Below are 16,961 nucleotides of genomic sequence, written 5' to 3' on the forward strand. Positions count from 1 at the left end.
CTCAAGTCTAAGACAGACCAAATTATTTAAGCTTATCCCAAACTCCTCACCTCCCTTTGGCTATCTTAGGAATTGAACCTGTAATTAGGTCTTCCCTGGCCATGACCCCCAAATGTCCTTGTCCTTTGGACTCCTAGATATTTATGGTGTCTGAACTGGAAGTAATCAAAATTCCTCTGGTCTGCAATGTCCCTTTTACAGACGGTGAAGCTGAGACCTAGAAAAAAAAAAGATGTGTCAGAGGTGTCAGGACTCATTCCTGACCAAACCAGCACATTCATTTCATTCTCCAAGCCCATGATGACGACTTGGACTGAGAACCGGCCTCACCTGCCACCTGTCAGAGCCTTCTTCACGCAAGTACACAGAGGGGCAGGGCTCCCCTGGCTCGGAGCTGTGTCCATGCTGCCCCAGCTCGAACTAGCCCTTCTCCCCTCCATTCCCACCCAGCCGGGCAAGCCTGCAGTTTTTCCAAGGCAGGGCCAGCCTGTCCTGAGCGGCAAGATGTATTAACCAATTTGATGAGGATGTTAAAGCTTTCTCTTTGCAACTAATTATGGCCTGATTTATAGGCCTGGCCTTGGTTTGATAGAGCTCTCTTCATGACAGGGATGAATGCCCTACTGGCATGGACCCCTTCATCTCTTCCATTTCTCTCCCTTCCTCCCTCCTCCCTCCTCCCTCCCTCCCACGTCTCCTGCCTCCTGTCTCTGCTCTTGGTTCCCACAGGAACACCCTAATGACATGTTGACAAGCTGGTGAAGCATAGTTCCCTCTCTGTTACGTCTGCCTCTGACACCACCATGCCTCCCCTGGTCTCTGACATGGGCAGATGGAGGCCTGGCAGGCTCCAGCCACCACGCAGGTGCTGAGCTAGAAGCTCTCCACACCCCTTTCTTCTGGAAAAGGAATAATAAAATTACTGCGGGTCAACACAGCTTCTTCCCTCCCCGAAATTGCAAGAGACATTGTTGAAATGATTTTCATCCCCAGTCGACTTAGAGATGGGTGGAGGGTTTCAGGTAAGTTTCATTCTGGTAATTCTACACAAGGGGAAACTAAGGCAGGGCTCTGACCTTGCCTGTGGTTCCATACACAGTAGAACAGCAAAGGAGAGAATAGTCGGTGTCCGGGCTTCCAGCTCCAAGATCTTCCCATTGTTAGGGTCCTTGAGCCATCTAGCTGTGCTGTTCCTAGGAAGCCCCAACAATGTGGCAGAAGGGGAGCCCTGGCGTATACACTGGTTTCCTGACTGTGCGCATGAAGGGCTTTGGGACCGCACCACGCGAACGAGACACGCGATAACATGCAAATAGGCCCTTGGCACAAAGAGTAGACATGCCTGTGCGTGTGTACACATGGGCTGTTCCAGCTGTCTTGATGTCACATGCAGAGATGGGGAACAGCCCCAAATAACCACCTTCCTTCGTCGTGAAGGCCCTTATGCAGTCACTCTCCACTGACTCAGCAGGGTTCCATGGGGAGCTCCCAGGGCGGGGCATCTCCTTGTCTTCTGTCCCCCAAGTCTTACGTCCACTTCCCAATAGTGCCTCAGAGAATGCTGGTGGAGACGGGTAATTTTTAAAATATATATTTATATATATTAGATATATATGTATGTATATATATCTAATTATATATATATATATATATATATATATATATGAGATTTGGGGAAAAATCCTAATAGTGATGCTATTTAGGTGCAATATTCTTTTTTTCAATGTTCTTTTAAATTAAGAATAAGTTCAAATCTGCTGCCCTATTTGGTCTTTAACGTATCTCGATAGATGATAAGTCAAGCAGTATTATCCTCACCTGATAAATAAGACACAAAGGCACAGAGACGTTAAAGGCTTTGCCTAAGACCACACAGCAGAGTGGCAGAAGAGGCTTGCCAGGTGGCTTGATTCAGATCTATGTCTCAGTTTCTAATACCTCCCATTTCCCCCCAGCTAGTGCAGATATCCACAAATCCTCAGCATGTTTTAGAATTTGGAATGACATCAGGAGTGCATTCAGGGTTTGAGAAAAGGAAGCAGAGTCCATCACGAGTGTGGAATGAGAAGGATTCATTTAAATGCCCAAGTGCTCAATCACAAACACTTTTAAAAGTTCGGTTGGGGCATCAGGGTGGCTCAGCCGGTTAAGTGTTGCACTCTTGATTTCAGCTCAGGTCATGATCTCAGGGTTGTGAGATCAAGCCCCTCATCGGGCTCCACGCTGACTGTGGAACCTGCTTAAGATTTTCTCTCTCCCTGGCCCTCTGCCCTCCCCACCCTGCTCACACACTGTCTCTCTCTTTCAAAAAGATAAATTAAAAAAAATAATAATAGATAGATAAATAAATAAATAAATGTTCAGGTCCTGGGGGCGCCTGGCTTGCTCAGTCAGTGGAGCATTGAGTCTTGATCTCAGAATCGTGAGTTCTAGCCCCATGTTGGGGTAGAGATTGGGGTGGGGGGGAAGGCTCTGGTCCTTGAATAGGGAAGCGTGGGAGGTGGAAAGAAGGTGCCCAGGTGGTAGGAGCAGGTAAAAGCTCTGGAGTATGGGACCACGTGTCAGGTTGAAGGGCTGACAGTGTACAGTAGAGAGCTGGTCCAGAACCTCAGGAAGAACTAACTACCGTCCTGTCTCCCTGCATCTTCTGGAAGGTCAGTGCCTCTGCACCGGACTCTCCCATCCACGGAACTTGGAGCGCTGCATTTACAACCCGTGAGCCTTACAGGAGCTTGTGACAGGGGCGCCTGGGTGGCTCAGCCATTAAGCATCTGCCTTCGGCTCAGGTCATGATCCTAGGGTCCTGGGATCGAGCCCCACATCGGGCTCCCTGCTCGGCGGGAAGCCTGCTTCTCCCTCTCCCACTCCCCTTGCTTGTGTTCCCTCTCTTGCTGCCCCTCTCTCTGTCAAATAAATAAATAAATAAAATCTCTAAAAAAAAAGAAGAAGAAGAAAAAGAAGCAGCAGCTTGTGACAGAGCTGAGTTTATACAGGCCGGCGTTACAAAAGACAGCAGTCTGCTAAGGCAGCAGAGCTGTCGAGAGGGGCCTGAGTGGGAGCTTCAAGGATCAAGATCGTCTAAAGCCACAGGGGAAAATGTTGGAAAATTCACCTTTGCCATTGCCAGAAAGAACGATTTATGGCTTTGTTCTTTTTTTAAGCTCCCAGGTTGGCTTCATACTATATCTTGTGTGGGCCTTTATTCCTGAATCTTGGCTAAATTCCTTAGGCTTAACCTATAATAATAATCCATAATCGTGGGCAGTTGCCCTGCCTGTCTGCGTCCTCATTACCATAGTAATCAGTTACGTACTCCTATTTGGAATAAACGTGAGGAGTACCTCTCCGCTCAGCACCAGTCATACAATCACAGATAACTGTGCTAAAACTCTACAGCAGAGGGATGCCTGGGTGGCGCAGTCGTTAGGCGGCTGCCTTCGGCTCAGGGCGTGCTCCTAGCGTTCTGGGATCGAGCCCCACATCAGGCTCTTCTGGTATGAGCCTGCTTCTTCCTCTCCCACTCCCCCTGCTTGTGTTCCCTCTCTCGCTGGCTGTCTCTCTGTCCCATAAATAAATAAAATCTTAAAAAAAAAAATCTACAGCAGAAGAAATATCAAGAAGAGGCCATCCCAGCATTAAGAGCTATTCCTATCAGTGCAGCAAACCAAACATTCCTTCTTGCAGCCAAAGAACTTTATGCCAAAAACTAAATTGTACGTAGACTAATCCCAAGCATTTATTATGTTTTTGACTGAATAATTTCGACCGTAATTGTTTTGCCGATCTCTCTTACTGATACCCGATACTGATATGTAAGAAAAAGCCAGTTGAACTTCTTAGATTAAGTTCCATTACTATAGGGGCGCCTGGGTGGCACGGCGGTTGAGCGTCTGCCTTCGGCTCAGGGCATGATCCCGGCGTTATGGGATCGAGCCCCACATCAGGCTCTTCCGCTATGAGCCTGCTTCTTCCTCTCCCACTCCCCCTGCTTGTGTTCCCTCTCTCGCTGGCTGTCTCTATCTCTGTCAAATAAATAAATAAAATCTTAAAAAAAAAAAAGTTCCATTACTATAAATGTTCTCAAATATTCGTTATTAGTGGACGGAATAAGCAAAATACTGCATTACCATCAACAAAAGCAAGCAAGCGAGCGGTGACCCAGTGAAGGCGAGGAATGGACGGGAACCCAGAACAAGAAGGGTGTACAAGAGAAGGAGCTAGTTCGGGAGCCCTAGGGGTAGGGATACATAGAGCCTTAGAATGTTAGGAAAAACCAGACATTTAAAGATCAAATGCAAACGAAAGAGCATTGGACGAGGGCCAGAAAATCTATATTTGAATCTCATCTTTGATGCAGACTTTAGACAAGTCATTTCCCACAATTTCTCCATCTGGCAAATAAGAGGGTTAGACCAGACCCTCAAGTCCCTGCCAAGGTCGACATTCTAGAATTCCTGACTCCCGCCATCAAAACCACCCTGTGTGAGTCCTGTCTCCCCTCTGTGTGACTGAGCCAGCCTGGCCCTCCCCGCTGGGCCCTTATTTGCACGTCACGTTGAATTTGTGTGCTGGTGGGTCGAAGTGTCTGGTTTCTCCTGTTAGACATGAGCCTCTGAAAGATGGAAACGGTCTGGAACTCCCAGCTCTTGGAGCCTCCCCTCCAGGGCTTTGCTGGCCTCAGAGGCTCAGTGAGGTCCCCAGGCAGGGATGCCTGTCCTGTCACGTGGCCTCCTCCGTGCTCCCGAAGCCGCCCCTGCTCTGTCCCCAGGCCCCAGGGCTGCCTGGCCCAAAGCAGAGGAAGTCGGGAGCCCTCCACCACCGCACAGTCATCTTTCTGGAGTTGGAGGCCCCTCCACCCCAAGATGCTGATGCTTCTTGAGGAGAAGCTCTGGCTGCACGAGTAGATGAAAAGCTGTCTTCGCCGTGGAGAGAATTGCCTCAGACCCAAAGCAGCTGCTCCTCGAAGTCTCCAACAACGCCAGTCCTCATGAATAAATATGAGGGAAGAAATGAGGTTTCCCAAGAACAAAAGCAGAGTTGAAGAAGTTACTGAAAGAAGTTGGGATCTTTCATCTCACAAAATATGTCGCTTATATGTCACCCCAGCCTCTCCTTGCCAGCCCCCCTCCCCCTGCATCCAGAGCCACATCCCGCTTCTCCCTCACATGGAGACAGGCAGCACCTAGGAGATCATCTGCTCAGACTTTCCTTCAGAGGAAAAGAGAAACCACAAACAGCTGCCCCATGAACCCTCCTGCCAAATTCCAGCTCAGACCGGGGATCTTGGTGACCTCATCGGTATCTGAGCTGGAACTCGCTTCTCCAGAGACAGAAGGGCTGCCAGGACCCCTGCAGGGCCCCTGGAAAAAGAAGAGGCGGCATGGTGACTTGTGGCGGCGTGTGCCACACTGGGAGAGGTGTCCCAAGACCTCCACCCAAGGGCTGAGCCACCAGCTTGCCAGTTGGCATCTTGGGGCGAGTCCTGCCACCCCACCCCCTCCGCCCTGCCCCCGTCAAAAAGCCTCTTGCTCTTGCAATCGAGAGAGATCCCGAATTAGAGCCTCCTTCTCTCTCATCTGGATGCCGGTAGAAATGCAAATATCCTCAGGAGTCAATGTGCTTCTGTGCTCATGGGTTTATCGGAACCTGTCCAGAACCGTGTTGCTGAAAGAGAAGCGATGAGAAAGCAGGAGGACCCTGGCGGGGCCGTGGGGCGAAGAAGTCAAAGGTTCAAAGCTCCCACAAGGGCAGCACTGGAGGAGGAAGCTTAGAACTCACATAGAACGAACCCCTCACACTGCAGGTGAGGAGACCAAGGCCCAGAGAAGAACACCTTTCCCGGGGTCTCACAGCGAGCTAGACCTCTGGTCTCCGGACTCGGGCCTGTGCCAGCTGCAGGAAAGGGGAGCCCAAGGCCTGAAAGACAAACATTGGCTGTCTCAAAGGTTTGCCAGAGCTGGCCCTTCCCCCATCTCTGCCTCTGTAATACTTGGGTCCACCTGGAGTGACCTCTGCTCTCCACGGCGAGCCCCTGCGAGGCAGCGTGGGTGGGCAGGAAGGGGTTGGGGGAGATCGGGGAATGGGGCTAAGATCTTCCTGAGGAAAGACTCTGCATCTTACCTGCATGTACTCTGTAAACCACGTTAAATCTTGGCTTAGAGTAGGGCTACTGGCTAGGACTTCCCTTTCTGGCCCCAAATGCCCAAAGAAAAATAGTAATGCTATCATCTTTGGATGCAAAGATTGACGGGCTAATCAATTATCCCTTGTCAGGACTCCTCCAACGACACATCCCTTTCCCCCTTACCTGATAGTTGTTTTTCTAGTGGATAAAGAATGGGATCCTAGGGGTACTTGGCTCAGTCGTTAGGCGTCTGCCTTCGGCTCAGGGCGTGATCCTGGAGTCCCGGGATCGAGCCCCACATCAGGCTGTCTGCTCCACTGGGAGCCTGCTTCTTCCTCTCCTACTCCCCCTGCTTGTGTTCTCTCTCTCACTGCCTGTCTCTCTCTCTGTCAAATAAATAAATAAAATCTTTAAAAACAAAAATTTTGTTTCCCCTTCCTAGAATCAGGCCTGGAATATGTGGGCTAAACATAAATTTTTTTTTAAATTGTGGTAAAAGAGGTATGTAACAAAATTCACCATCTTCATCTTTTTTATTTTTTTTAGAGAGAAAGGGAGGGGGGCGGGGAGGGACAGAGGGCGAGGGAAAGAGAGAATCCCAAGGAGGCTCCACGCTCAGCACGGAGCCCCTCGAGAGCACAATCTCAGGACCCTGAGATCACGACCTGCGCAGAAATCAAGTCGGTCGCTCAACCGACTGAGCCACCCAGGCGCCCTCCTGTCTTCACCGTGTTCAAGTGTACAGGTCCATAGTGTTAAGTACACCCACATTGTTGTACAAGCAACTCCAGCAGTCTTTTCATCTTGACAAACTGAAACTCTATACCCATTAAACCACCCATGCCCAGTCTCCCCTCCCCCCAGCTCCTGGCGACCACCATTCTGCTTTCTGGCTCTCTGAATTTGACTACCTTGGGTATCTCCTAAAAGTGGATTGACACAGTATTTGTCTTTTGGTGACTGGTTTATTTCATTTAGTGTAATGTCCTTAAGTTTCATCCATGTTGTAGCCTGGGAAGTGTAGGATTTCCTTTTTAAGAATGAATGCTATCGGGGCGCCTGGGTGGCACAGCGGTTGGGTGGCTGCCTTCGGCTCCGGGCGTGATCCCGGCGTTCCGGGATCGAGCCCCACGTCAGGCTCCTCCGCTATGAGCCTGCTTCTTCCTCCCCCACTCCCCCTGCTTGTGTTCCCTCTCTCGCTGGCTGTCTCTATCTCTGTCGAATAAATAAATAAAATCTTTAAAAAAAAAAAAAGAATGAACGCTATCTCGCTGTATGATACACTACATTTCATTTATTCATTTATCTGTTGATGGTAGGTTGCTTGCACCTTTTGGCAATTGTGAGTCACGCTGCTGTGAACAAAGTTGTGCAAATATCTCTTTGAGAACCTGCTTTCGATTCTCTTGGGTGTATACCCAGAAGTGGGATTGCTGGTTCACATGCTAATTCTATTTTTTTTTTTAAGATTTATTTATTTATTTGAGAGAGAGACAGAGAGCATACAAGCAGGGGGAGAGGCAGAGGGAGAGGGAGAAGCAGGCTCCTCGCCAAGCTGGGAGCCCCATGTGGGGACTCGATCCCAGGACCTGGAGATCATGCCCTGAGCCGAAGGCAGATGCTTAACCATCTGAGCCACCCAGGCGCCCAGTAATTCTATTTTTAATTTTTTGAGTAACTGCAATGTGATTGGCTTCAAGTTTTTGGGCCTTTAGTTTGAGTATTGTAAAGATCACGTACATAAAGCTTTTGGCTTGAGGCTTGGTACATAGCAACCATTAAGAAATGGTTGTCCACCCTGGACTCTTGAGAAAGAGGCTGTGTTTTATTTCTGTATTCCAAGCACGAAGCATGGTGTCAGACCTACAGTAGGTATTCAATATATGACTGTTAGTGAATGAACAAATACTGAATAAATGCATCCTTGTAACTCCTGGAGCATCTGGAGTAATTTCTACACATTTTAAGTGCTCAGTAAATGTTACTTGAATGAATGCATGTAGTATGTCCTATAATGGAGCACCTGGCTGGCTCAGTTGGTAGAGCGCGTGACTCTTGATCTCAGGGTTGTGAGTTCGATCCCCACATTGGGTGTAGAGATGACTTAAAAAATGGGAGGAAAAAAAAAAGTCCTGTTTCATCCGCATCCTACTACGTGAGGAAAGGAATCTGCTGGCGTCTCCAAGTTCCTGGCAGAACAGTTCAGAATGAAGCATTTGGCCTACCGCCATTCATGCCAATGCTAACGGGAACTCCCGCTTTTTGGGGTCCCTCCTTTGCCTTCACGCTTGGCAAGTGAATTCCATTGCAGAAAGTAGGTAAAGGTGGATCTGTCCCAGGGCACCTCCAGGCTACACTGGGCTTGCTAGGGTTTCTCTCTTCCTACCATATTCATACAGTACTTACCGTGAGCTCCGGGGCATATTGCAAAGCAGGGCTGTGCTTGCCAAAAGCTGTTAGCCCATGCAACTCAGAGAATTTCTTTTTTTTTTTATTATTCTTTTTAAGTAATCTTTACATCCCATCTGGGGCCTGAACCCATGACCCTGAGATCAAGAGTCACATGTTCCACCAACTGGGCCAGCCAGGTTCCTGGCAACTCAGATAATTTCAATCTCCTGGCCTGAGTCCAAAAGCAATGACCAGGCCTCACCTCTCAGCAGCCTCTCCACTCTGAGGCTGCCTCCCCGACCCAGGAGGCTCACCTGCTCTTCCATTGAAACCCAGGCCTTTGTGCCTTCCCAGGAGTTTGGCTTCTACTTTTCTCAGCACTTCCCAAATACACCCAGTGTTAACTACTCAGCTCCCTAGAACCTCTTAATACTGCCTTTTTTCTGAAACGTCCTTTTCATTCCCAAGTACATTGGTCAAATCTTGCCCACACTGGTGACAGGAAACAGAACTGAGAGAAAGGGAAACTCCCTCCCAGGCGCACAGATTGGGAACTCATTTAGGGCCTCCTTAGAACCTTACATAGGACCTGGCATACAGCAGAAGCTTAATAAATACATGTTAAATGGATAAACATTGGTTTAATATGTCATCTTCCTGTGATTTATTTTAGACTGTAAATTCCTCAAGCATGAACTGTATCTCTGCTCTCAGAGACGGTGCTGCCCAACCCAGAGGCACCATTTCCCTATTACATGGGAGGCTTCTGAGAGCAAATTCTTCCCACTCTCATGTTCTGTGAGCCCCAACACTTCACCAAAGACTGTGCTTAATGATAACTTAGACCAGGGTTTTTGAACCTCAGCATTACTGACATTCTGGGCTAGATCATTCTTTGAGGTGGAGGCCGTCCAGTGCATTGTGGGATACTTAGCAGCATGCCCAGCCTCTCCCCACGAGATGCCAGGAGCGACCCCCTCCCCATTGTGACAACCAAAAATGTCTACAAGCAATACCAAATTATCTTCTGGGGGCTTTTGGGGGGGAGGGGCACAAAATCACTCCCAGTGGAGAACCACTGACCTAGACTGAGGCGGAAAAAAGAAGCAATTGCTCTGCTTTTTATTGCTTTGTGGGAATGGAAAATATTTTCCTAGTAGAGGAAAAGTTGCATATTTATTAGATTAAGAACTGATGAGTAATGTCCTTCCAACCCCGGGGGCTTCTCAGAATTGAAACTGGGACAAAATTTCCATGTCAGGTCATTGGGGTACAGAATAGAATGACAGAAGAAGGAAGTGGAAAAGTGTGAGGGCATGCCCCCAGAAGTTACTAGAAATGGCAATTACTTTTCCACTCCTCAGGACCTGCCAGGGCTCTAAAGCTGGGGTCAAATACATAAAGGCCCGCTCTGGTTGGATCCTACCTTGCCGGCAGAAACTGGAGCCCAGAGAGACTGAAGGACTCTTCCGATATTGCACAGCACATTAGAGGAAGAAAACAAAACAAAACAGGACATGAATTCCCTTTGAAGTTAGACATCCGAAAGCCAAGGGGTCAGGGTGCACCCCCAGCTGCCCAGGGCCTGTTCTCTCATCTGCCCTCATCTGAATTTGGAAGCACAGATGAGACCAGAGGGAGAGGAGAGAAGTATCGACTGGTGATCTTCGCTTGGGGGTGGGCTGGCGGGTGGGGCTGGGGGGGAGAGGACCGCTCACACCAGCAGGCCAGTTCCCAAGATGCTCTGGGTTGCTGGCTTCTGAGCCCACTATCTCACTTTCTTGTTGCTGCGTGGAGATAAGCTATCAGCTTCTGCACAGGATCAACTGAGGAAGTTGGGAGGGAGGGGAGACCTTGGCAGCCGGCAGGAAAGGGCTGGCAGCAAAAAAAAAAAAAAAAAAAAGGCAAAGCATCCTGGGGCCAAAAGTGCTGACAGGACAGTTAAGGAGGGAAGAAGACGGAGAGTCGAGGCAAAGGGAGAAAACAGGAGAGGGAAAAACGGAGAAAGGCAGAAAGGCCCACAGAAAAAGAAAATGACACAGCAAACAGAACTCGAGCGGAGAGTTTTTCTCCTCTATTAAAACTGTACTTTCTCGTCAGTCTGTAGATGTGCCGTGTTAAATTGTGTTTTCCTCCTGTCTTGTCTTCCAAGAGTTAATGCAAACCAAGTATTCTTAAAATTTATTTGTGATCCCATAAAGAATCAAGTCTTCAGGAGTGATTTCCTGTGTGACTTCAGGAAACGCATTCAACTGTTCTGAGGCTTCATGCTCCCCTCTTAAAAAAAAAAAAAAAAAAAAAGCAGAGATTACCCCAGCCGGCTCTAAGGAGAGGCCTCATGGTCTAACTCACTAGAAATGCTAAAGAGCTGTTCTTTCATCTGGAACTACCTAGGGAGAGATTTTCTCACTGTGAGCTCTTACATCCTCATTCATTTGAATTGGCGCTAAGGGAACCAGGCTGAGAACAGGTATTTTTATCTTACTTTAATGGATAAGCCGTGGTAGAACTAGTAAAAAATGGGTCTCTCCTTTGTTACACTCCTCTGCCTACTATGGAAAAGGCCCAGACTTTCTCCTTCGAGCAGGATTCCCAGACTTGGCTGAGCAGACTGGATTTTGGGGTGGGGGGATCCTGCTCTTTGGTGGGGAGAGGCACCCACAGACCGGCAGAGAGGCTGCTGGTATCCTCAAAAAGCTTGAATCAGGAGCCTCTCTCTCCTGAACCCAGCTGCTCAGCCCACTGTTACGTGGGTCCCTGGTATGGGCTGCTCTGGCTCGGTTTCAATGCTGGAACTAACACAGGGGACTAAATTCCATAAGGCTCTGATAGAACAAGACACAGATGAGTTAGGAAGCAAAGTCAGGATGAAAAATTCCCAGGTCTGGGGCGCCTGGGTGGCTCAGTTGGTTAAGCATCTGCCTTCAGCTCAGGTCATGATCCTGGGGTCCTGGGATCAAACACCACGTCTGGCTCCCTGCTCAGTGGGAAGTCTGTTTCTTCTTCTGCCCCTCACCCCACTCATGCTCTTTCTCTTTCTCTCCCTCTCTCAAATAAATGGATAAAATCCTAAAAAAGTAAAAAAAAAAAAAAAAACCAACCTTTGAAAAAAAAAAAAAAGAAATTCCCGGGTCTGTGCTCTTAATGTGCAAGAAAAGTTATTCCCACTTCTTGTCCTGTCTTATGGACTCACGCTTCTCTTCACTTTCCTCAAGGCCTCTTCTCCCTTCCCATCCAACTGCTGGGTGGCAGCCTTTTATTTATACTCCTCTCTAAAGCCCTCATCCTCCAGGGGGCCTACTCAGATTACACCTGCCCTTGAGGAATCCTTCCTTTACTTTGTTATTAGATCCCCAAATTTGTCTACGAGAACAAGACCCTGCACACACAGAAAGACAGCAGTAAATTAGGGGTGAGTTATATGTCTAGTGTAATGTGTGTGCTAGCGTGTAAGTTAACACCACATGGAGGAAATCCAGAGCTGCCCCCGGTCATGCACTGCTTTGGGCTCTTGAAAGTTCCAACTGGTTTCTGACGAGTGGAAGCGACTATGATTCCCCTTGGTTGTTATTTCTCTTCTATGTCAAACACAGCCCTGGCCCTAAGCCCCACATCCGCAGGACAAAGACCAAGTGGGAGAGGGTACCCCCAATGGATGAGGGCTTCATCCAGAGCCACCCCGTGATATCACTGTCCTGGTTGCTGTCGAAGTGTCTGCCTCTCTGCTTTGAAGTCCAAGACAGAAGAGTCCCCAAAGGGCGGGAGGCCTCCCACATGCAAAAGAAGAAGGGAAGTTCCAAGTTCAAGTCCAGCAACAGGGATAGAGAGGAAGGTGTCATCAAGCAAAAGGAGCCTTTCCCTCCTTCGTGGAAGGGCACAAAATCACCAAAGCACAGAAAGAATTTCCTCCTTTCTCTACCTACGGGTTACCCAAGACACCCCCACCCCCCAGCCCCTCTGCCTTTCCTGACAGGATCAACCCGAGAGACGGAGTCCCTTGACCTTGCAGGAGTCCCCTGAGCCAGGCTGGATCAGAGGACCACAACACAGGGTAAGAGTGGGAACATCCGGGCCTCTCGGGCTCCTGCGGCGGCTGGATGGATGCAGCAGGTGCAGGACCTCCGCAGGATGGAGATGGTGCCTCTGCCCTTGGCAATTCAGGGGCGCACGCTGGTGGGAGCCTGGGTGAGCACGCGAGAGCGGGAGAAGGAGAGAGAACCGGGAGGGCGAGGGGCGCCCGGGAGCGGCCGGGAGAGGCGGCGGGCTGCCGGCCTTGGTGCCGAGGCGCCGCTAGGGAGCAGCTGTGGGCTGAGCGGGCGCCCGGGCCGGGGCGGAGCCGGGCAGGAGAGGGGCTGGCGGCCGGGCGAGGCCGTGGGGGTGTTGTGTTTCCACTGTAACTATAATTAGGCGGATTCTGTGTTTATTTAGGCTGAGAGCTGTAAGATAAATGACAGCTTCGAAGATGCTTTTCAGCACTTCATAAATCACCCACCAGCCCGGGCAGTTGGCTTCTGCCACGTCTGGGGTCGTCCTCGCGCCCTGCCCCCACCCCCACCCCCAGGGAAGAGGGCACCCTCCTTCTCCCGGGACGACCCCCGCGCTCCCGGCCCAAAGGGCAGGAGAACCAAGCGAAAAGGGTGCCTGTCCTTCCCAAAGCTCGCAGCGCCCCGGAACAGGCCACCGGCGGCGGGGAAGGCTGGCAGGAGAGCTGCTTCCTCCCGAGGTGGTCCCTGTGGCCGCGTGGGGCTCAGGTTGACAGGCAGGCTTGCCCTCCTCTGGGAGAATATGGTCTCTAATCGGCTCTAATTCAGGCTCTCTTCCCTGGGCCTGGCTGACACATCTGGAGATTTACAAGAGACATTTGAGAAGTATTTATAGCACAGTGGACTTTTCTTCCCCCTCCTGTGACTGTCTGAGCCTCTCTTGGGGGCTCCGGGTGGAAGGTTCCCCGTCCTTTCCCATGGGAGAGCACATTCTTGGAGAAGGGTTGTGGACAGCAGGCCCTCTCCCATCGGGACCTTGGAACTCCCTGGCCATGAGGAAGGGCAAAGAACTGCATGGTGACCCACCCTGCCTCGCCAGGCCTGGGTCAGGTCAGTCCCCTTGGCAGGAAGAGGGAGCAGGATGTGGGGAGTGGAACATCGGGCCTAGCGGGCTTTGACTCCAAGCAGGCAAGCAGCACGCGGAGGTGATAAACCCAACAGAGACATGAACATGGTCGGAGCCAGGCACCTTCCCCTGCACGGTTCTCAAATCAAAACAGACACTTGCAGAGTCTCGGGTCAGGTATCAGAGCCCACGGTGTGGACCCTTCTTCTGGTTTGGGAGCATGGATTTGGAGAAATTGGCCTTGGTAAAAATAGCAGGCCAACTTTCAGTAGGCCGTAAGCCACAATAATCTTCTGAGGCCCATGCTGCCAAGCCTAGGTCAGTCCTGGTTTGGGGAGGTCCAACCAAGCCGGCAAGGAGAGAAAGGGATTCCTGGCTCCAAACATCAAGGTCCTGCTGAAGGGAAGAGGGGTGCCACACCGGCATGGCCCAGTCCCCCCAGCATTGTCCTCCCCCACCATGAAAGGTCCGCATTCCAGCAGAGAACAAAGCCAGCTGCCCATGGGGATCACTGCACCACAAGGAAAATGAGCAGAGAGCAGACATAGTGGTTCAAGTGCCCAACTCAGGAGCTCTGAGTAGATGTGCTAGTGTGTGTACTGCTGCGATCCCATCAGAGTAGCATTCCTCTATTCACTTAGCTGGAACGGATTAGCCACTGTCTTGGAGCCAGGCACTGTGCTAGGTGTGGGGCATAAAAAGATGAAGGACCCACCCTTTCACTTCCATTCCAGTGGGAAAGATGAGCATAAAAACAAATCATTACAAATGGTTATTATGGCATTGGGTACAAAGTAAGATGGCGCCCGGCACCTACTTGCCAAGAGTGATTCCTCTCTCAGCAAGGGTCCTCAGTGCTGCACAGTGGGGTACTGCTTAAACCTGGGTAGAGCTCTGAAAACACTACAGAGCAATGATTAGGAGCACGGACTCTGCCGTGGGACTTACTGAGTCTGAATTCCAAGTCCAACATGGGGCTTGAACGCACGACCCTGAGATGAAGGGTCGCATCCTCTACTGACTGAGCCAGTCAGGCGCCCCAAGTCTGAATTCCAATTCTGCCACTTACTAACTGTGTGATCTCGGACAAATTGTTTAACCTCCCCTTACCTCTTCTATAAAATGGGGGGGAGAAGAAGAACTATGATTATTACTGGGCTCCGCTCACAGGGTTATTGTGAAGATGAAGTGAAAGAATGCATACCAAAGTGCCTGGAACATTCTAAGTGCTCCATAAATGTTAGCAATGGGAAGAGAGAGGGGGAGAGAAAAAGAGACAGAATGAGAGAGAGAGGGAAGGAGGGAGATTGAGAGAGACCTAGAGAAAAAGAAAGCCTCTGCGTGTGTTTCGGCAGGAAGAAAATCGCAGAAAATGCTCAAGTCCCTTGATTAAGAGAGTACTTTTTGCACAGCCCCTGCTACCGTCCCTATAGTTTCTCAGCATTTTCTGGTGAATTGGGAAGCTTTGGTTCTCATCCCAGCTCTTCCATTAGCTGCTAATATGTTCTTTCTCAGTCTGTGCTTCAACTCCTCCTTTGTGAAAAGAACCAGGCGAGCTTCTCCAATCTTCGCTTCTGACATTTTATGGTCCCGTTCAAGAATGCACACAAAAAACGAACATTAGCACGTACAAAGATAATTTTACAAATCAGTTGCAAGACTGTATTGTTGCAACGGTTTCGAAGCAATGCTCTATCATTGATAAATGTCCTTCGTGGCGCTCAAAATGATGATACATTATCAGCTGATCTCAGTCCCAACAAACATCTTTGTGACACTAGCGACAGCATAGCAACCACACTGAGGCTGTAGCAATGTCAAGGTTGAAAAGGTCAAATTTCCAAACCCAGGACCATTTGGAGGTTTACCCCAGGTTCAGGCGACTCGCAAGAACTTAGATCTGCTGCTTTTCTGAGACCTGATCTCTCTGGTTCATCTGTATCCTTTCAACTGTCCTTGTTCGTCCAACTTAATCAGCTCTACCGGATAGTTCCCATGTGCTGGAAAACTTGGCTTAAGTTAAAAACAAAATGCATCCTTCCCTTAAGATGCTCATTGCCCTTTGAGGGGAAATACATGCAAGGCTATCAAATAAATGCAATAAAATGCTGTGAATGTGGCGACATCAGTCTAAGTAGGTGACACTGGGGACGGTGAAGACGAAATGGCCGATTTTCTCCCATCCTACACTGCGTCCTAACACGTTCATCCTTGTTGGACGAGGGAATCAACCAAATAGCCTGGAGTAGAAGATCCCTTGAGGGGTGGTGGGGAGGGAGGAGCAGGAAGGGAAAGAAATCGACGTGCCCACCAACAGGGCTCTGAGACAACCCAACCAACTCAATTAAAGCAAGCAGGAATGGGGTTACACATCTCTGAGAACAGCCCCATAAAGTCAGGAATAGAAACGCCCTGAAGCTAGTACTGTCTTTCTTTCTGATCCAACTCTTAAAAAATCCCCAGGCTACAGATTTCCTGGCCAAAACAAGTGGAGCAGCACTGGGGCAAAGGGAGAACTTTCTTCCACCCACACCGAAAGAGCTGAGTCCCTGCCTCCCCGCCAGTTCTGTGGACGCAAAGCAGTCCTCTGCTGACTGCTAAAGTAATCAGACGAGGATGAAGCAAGTCTCTCTAATCTTCATGTGATCAAAGGCCGTACTGCATCTTGTTGCATCTGGGACTCACCCTGGAGCTTAGAGTCTGACGCGCACAGAGGAAGACAAAGCTACAGGTTTATCTATCTTATGGTTCACAGATTTCACCAGATACCAAGAGGGCTGGATGAGAACATGTGGGTTAAGCAGCACAACCGGGCCTACCCACGTGGATGAGCCCCCCGATACGGGGCCAGCTCACCGAGGGTGAGGACTGACAGCTTCCTTGGAAAAGACAGTATATTCCTTTCATTTATATTTTGGTGTTAGATACTAACATGCACAGAGCAATGGAATAGCTGTCACATTTACTAATGGGATCTGTCTTTATAGCCCAGATCTTCGGAAAACTTCTTACGGAATAAGAATTCAGCCCTCCTCAGAGCTTTGCTTCATTTCTGCTCTCTTGGGGAAGCGAGCAAAGAAAACTAGGCCTTTCCCACTCAGCCCGGTGTCAGCTTAGCGGCACTGAAATCCTGTCTGGTTAACTTGAGGCTTTTCCCATTGTCAACGATCTCAGAGGAAGCCTCCAAGTTCAGCCAACTTTTACAGGCAGATCCCAGTTACTGTCACCCAGTAATATCTTTCTGCTGACCCCTGGCTTCAAACTTGGCTCCATCTGTGCTCTTGACTTTTCCCACACTCGGTGCTTCCAGTCAAAGAAAATGCAGCAGAGCCTGTTT

At 49.6% G+C, this 16,961-nt stretch overlaps 1 pseudogene; it reads left to right on the forward strand.

Moving 5' to 3' along the window:
- The first annotated feature begins 3,096 nt into the window (after nucleotides 1-3,096).
- LOC123802886 (phosphatidylinositol N-acetylglucosaminyltransferase subunit P-like) lies at nucleotides 3,097-3,710 on the forward strand (annotated as a pseudogene).
- The last annotated feature ends 13,251 nt before the right edge of the window (nucleotides 3,711-16,961 follow it).

This window comes from Ursus americanus, chromosome 23 (assembly GCF_024610735.1).
Source record: "Ursus americanus isolate L20-20 chromosome 23, mUrsAme1.1.p, whole genome shotgun sequence".
Lineage (NCBI taxonomy): Eukaryota > Metazoa > Chordata > Mammalia > Carnivora > Ursidae > Ursus > Ursus americanus.